Genomic DNA, 5,427 nt, shown 5'->3' with positions numbered 1-5,427 from the left:
CCCTCTCTAGGAGCCACAGGCCAACGGACCAGGGATCGCGAGGAGACCTCAAGCAAAGTTTCCAAAGCAGCAGCCCACAGACCACTCGATGTGTGGAGGCCGGATATCTTCAGTGCAAACACTGCTCGGGGTCAAGACTACACGGAGTCCAATGCACAGGCTCAGGCTCAAGGATCGGCAAAAAGCATATGCACTTGCAAATGTACGCGGTGCACAGGGATTCTGGTTGCATGCCCCCCCCAAGAGGGATACTGGTCTCAGAATCGCTGAGAGGTCAGATCTACCTCAGGGATCTTCGGGAACCTACCTCCTGTGTTGCTGAAATATTCAGAGTCCGCAGGAGCTCTGGAGAAGCAAGCCGGTCAGATGCGTTTAGGTGCCTGCTGCTGCAGAGGAGTAACGTCTTCACTCCAAGGGAGATTCTTCAGTTGTGCAATCGTAGTGCAGGCAATCGAAGTACTTGGTTTCTTCTTAGCAGAATCTTGTCGTCCAGGTAAAATCTAAAATCCTGTAGTCAGGTAACCCACTTTATACCCATGGTAAGGGGTTGGACGGATTCTGGGGACCATCTTAGGGGAGAGGCAGGACAGAGGGGTGGCTACATCCATGTCCTTTGTCCAGTTTCATGCCAGAGCAGGAGCCAATGGCTCCCAGAACTGGTTTGAGCTGGACTATGCACAGGGTCACCAAATGTTCCCCCAGTGCAGACTTTCTGGCACTCTCAGAGTGCACACTATAAACAATAGTAACCAGTGCACCCACCCAACCCCAATACATTAAACCCTGTGTGGGAGGTGGGCACACCTCCCGTTGACAGGATGCCTATTGTCATGCCTTCCTCTGCTCAAGCTTGGCTCAGCAGCAGGAGAGCAGAATCGTGCCTGTGGCTGGCATCATCCATTTTGTGCTGCCCAGATGGAAAAAGCTGGTACCGGGTAGACCGGTAACCCACAGTAGTGGTTCTAGAAGGGTGGAATCATACCTCCACACCAGTTACTGGTGTTGGAGGTATGATTCCTAGGTGTTTGACACCAAACAGGACATGTTTCTAAGCAGTCGTTTTGAAGTTAGCATTTACCACGAGGTTATAATGTACTTAAACCTATATGTCTGGCTGCATCACAAACAACCCCAGAGATTGATCTCCGAAGGTTGCAGAGGGGCTCTGCTCATGCAGGGGCACCCTCTCATGTAAATCCCAGCACCCTGCCTTCAGGATTGATAAAGTCTGCCATAGGGGTGACTGATGGATTTTTAAGTGTGGTGATTTAGATAGATATAGTGAACCTATATCTCAGTAAGTGGTGAAGCACCATCTTACACAGTCAGCTGTAGCAGGCCGGTCTGTCATTTTGAATGGCTTCTCATGGGTGGCATAATACATGCTGCAGCCCAAGGGAGGCCTCTGGGGTACCTATGCCCTGGGTTCATGGTGTACCCTATACTAGGTACTGATAAGGGTGCCTGAGTGTCCAATCTGTAGTGTACCTAAAGTAAAAACAATTTAAGGGAGAAAACAGATAAACTAGGGTCCTGATTAGCAGGATCCCAGTCAGACTAGTAAAAAAACAGCAAAACATCACTAAACAAGCATTGGAAATGCAATAGGTCTCGGATTTATTTGAGTTAGAGCTAATGGCATTGTAAATGGCAATGTCTTTTAGCCATGTGTTATGGAGTGTACGCATGTGGAGTGAAGTGGAATTATATGGGTTGGATTGGAATTGTAGCAATGGTGGCATGCTGCGCTTTAGATGAATATGTTTAAAAGTAAAGTGCACCATACTGCGATTGCTACAATAGTTAATTGTGGATGTGTTAACAATTGATGTGTGCACTGATGGCTGGTGGTGTGTGTGCTTGTAGAAATTGTGCACTGATGGGTGGTGGTGTGTGTGCCTGGTGGAAGCGTGCACTGCCGGCTGGAGTTGTGTGTGCCTGGTGGAAGTGTGCACTGACGGCTGGTGGTGTGTGTGCCTGGTAAAAGCGTTCACTGACGGCTGGTGGTTGTGTGTGCCTGGTAAAAGCATGCACTGATGGCTGGTGGTGTGTGTGCCTGGTGAAAGCGTGCACTGACGGCTGGTGTTGTGTGTGCCTTGTGAAAGCGTGCACTGATGGCTGGTGGTGTGTCTGTGTGTCTGTGTGTTTGGTGAAAGTGTGCACTGACGTCTGGTGGTGTGTGCCTGGTGGAAGCCTGCACTGAGGACTGGTGGTGTGTGTGCCCGGTGAAAGCGTGCACTGACGGCTGGTGGTGTTTGTGCCCGGTGAAAGCGTGCACTGACGGTGTGGTTGTGCGTGTGTGGTGGTGAGTGTGTGTGTGGTGTTGTTTGTGTGTGTGGTCTTATGTGTGTGGTCTTATGTGTGTGGTCTTATGTGTGTGTGTGCGGTGGACTTAGTTCGAGTTTTCGTACCCTGCATACTCACACACTGCCCCTACACAGTCACACACTGCCCCTACACAGTCACACACTGCTCACCCTACACACTCACACAATGTTCACCCTGCACACGCACACACTGCTCACCCTGCACACTCACACACTGCTCACCCTACACACACACACTGCTCACCCTACACACTCTCACACTGCTCACCCTACACACTCTCACCCTGCACACTCACACACTGCTCACCCTACACACTCACACAATGTTCCCCCTGCACACTCCCACAATGTTCACCCTGCACGCTCACACACTGGTAACCCTGCATGCTCACACACTGCTCACCCTACATGCTCACACACTGCTCACCCTGCACGCTCACACACTGCTCACCCTGCACACTCACACACTGCTCACCCTACACACTCACACACTGCTCACCCTACGTAATGCAAAAAGACCTAGCTCTGCCCTTTGGCCTGTGTTGTAATCGTACAGTAGGTTGTGAGTCGTTGCGCTTGATTGGTTGGGGCATCCCCTCCTTGCTGCTCGCCTCACAGAAGGCCGGCTACCTCCATGATGCTCCCAAGACACGTGTTCAGCTGTTCTTTGTTTTAGCTCCTGTGTGTCAGTGCACCCTGTAAGCGCACAAGCATACCCTGCTCTCTCTGGAACACTCACTGCTGAGTCTCTCTCACACTGCTGTCACTCTCACTCTGCTGTCACTCTCACTCTGCTGTCACTCTCACTCTGCTGCCACTCTCACTCTGCTGCCACTCTCACTCTGCTGTCTCTCTCACTCTGCTGTCTCTCCCATTCTGCTGTCTCTCACTCTGCTGTCACTCTCACTCTGCTGTCTTTCTCTCTCATGCTGTCACTCTCTCTCTCATGCTGTCAATCTCACTCTGCTGTCTTTCACTCTGCTGTCTCTCACTCTTCTGTCACTCTCACTCTGCTGTCACTCTCACTCTGCTGTCTCATGCTGTCACTCACTCTGCTAACTTTCATGCTATCACTCTCGCTCTGCTCTGCTGTCACTCTGCTGTCACTCTCACTCTGCTATCACTCTCACTCTGCTGTCACTCTCACTCTGCTGTCACTCTCACATTGCTGTCTCTCATGCTGTCACTCTCACTCTGCTGTCACTCTCACTCTGCCGTCACTCTCCTGTAACTCTCACTCTGCTGTCACTCTCACTCTGCTGTCACTCTACAGGGCCATGTAAATGTGCCAGCTCCATCAAAGCATCTCGGCCTTGGTCTCGTCACTTGTGCCCCGACTCTGAACAGCAGGCAGCCTCCCTCCGCTAATCTCAAAAACGCGGCTGGTGTCAGGGGCTGCGGCACTGCACTTCCAGCGCCATGTAAATGTGCCAGCTCCATCAAAGGATCTCGGCCTTGGTCTCGTTACTTGTGCCCCGACTCTGAACAGCAGGCAGCCTCCCTCCGCTAATCTAAAAAAGATGATGTACCGGCTGGTGACAGGGGCTGCGGCGCTGCACTTCCAGGACCATGTAAATGTGCCAGCTCCATCAAAGCATCTCGGCCTTGCTCTCGTCACTTGTTTCCCGACTCTGAACAGCAGGCAGCCTCCCTCCGCTAATCTCAAAAACGCGGCTGGTGTCAGGGGCTGCTGCGCTGCACTTCCAGGTCCATGTAAATGTGCCAGCTCCATCAAAGCATCTCACCCTTGGTCTCGTCACTTGAGCCCCGACTCTGAACAGCAGGCAGCCTCCCTCCGCTAATCTCAAAAACGCGGCTGGTGTCAGGGGCTGCGGCGCTGCACTTCCAGGGCCATGTAAATGTGCCAGCTCAATCAAAGCATCTCGGCCTTGGTCTCGTCACTGTGCCCCGACTCTGAACAGCAGGCAGACTCCATATGCTAATCTCAAAAACACGATGTAGCAGCTGGTGTCCGGGGCTGCAGCGCTGCACTGCCAGGGCCATGTAAATGTGCCAGCTCCATCAAAGCATCTCGGCCTTGGTCTCGTCACTTGTGCCCCGACTCAGAACAGCAGGCAGCCTCCCTCCGCTAATCTAAAAAAGATGATGTACCGGCGGGTAGCAGGGGCTGCGGCGCTGCACTTCCAGGGCCATGTAAATGTGCCAGCTCCATCAAAGCATGTCGGCCTTGGTCTCGTCACTTGTGCCACGACTCTGAACAGCAGGCAGCCTCCCTCCGCTAATCTCAAAAACGCGGCTGGTGTCAGGGGCTGCGGCACTGCACTTCCAGCGCCATGTAAATGTGCCAGCTCCATCAAAGCATCTCGGCCTTGGCCTCGTTACTTGTGCCCCGACTCTGAACAGCAGGCAGCCTCCCTCCGCTAATCTAAAAAAGATGATGTACCGGCTGGTGACAGGGGCCGCGGCGCTGCACTTCCAGCGCCATGTAAATGTGCCAGCTCCATCAAAGCATCTCGCCCTTGATCTCGTCACTTGAGCCCCGACTCTGAACAGCAGGCAGCCTCCCTCCGCTAATCTCAAAACGCGGCTGGTGTCAGGGGCTGCAGCGCTGCACTTCCAGCGCCATGTAAATGTGCCAGCTCCATCAAAGCATCTCGGCCTTGGTCTCGTCACTTGTGCCCCGACTCTGAACAGCTGGCAGCCTCCCTCCGCTAATATCAAAAAGATGATGTACCGGCTGGTGGCAGGGGCTGTGGCGCTGCACTTCCAGGGGCATGTAAATGTGCCAGCTCCATCAAAGCATCTTGGCCTTGTTCTCGTCACTTGTGCCCCGACTCTGAACAGCAGGCAGCCTCCCTCCGCTAATCTCAAAAAGATGATGTACCGGCTGGTGGCAGGGGCTGTAGCGCTGCACTTCCAGGGGCATGTAAATGTGCCAGCTCCATCAAAGCATCTCGGCCTTGGTCTCGTCACTTGTTCCCCGACTCTGAACAGCAGGCAGGCAGCCTCCCTCCGCTAATCTCAAAAACGCGGCTGGTGTCAGGGGCTGCTGCGCTGCACTTCCAGCGCCATGTAAATGTGCCGGCTCCATCAAAGCATCTCGGCCTTGGTCTCGTCACTTGTGCCCCGACTCTGAACA

Source organism: Lissotriton helveticus, chromosome 5_1, assembly GCF_964261635.1.
Source record: "Lissotriton helveticus chromosome 5_1, aLisHel1.1, whole genome shotgun sequence".
Taxonomy (NCBI): Eukaryota; Metazoa; Chordata; class Amphibia; order Caudata; family Salamandridae; genus Lissotriton; species Lissotriton helveticus.
This window is presented reverse-complemented; position numbering follows the sequence as displayed.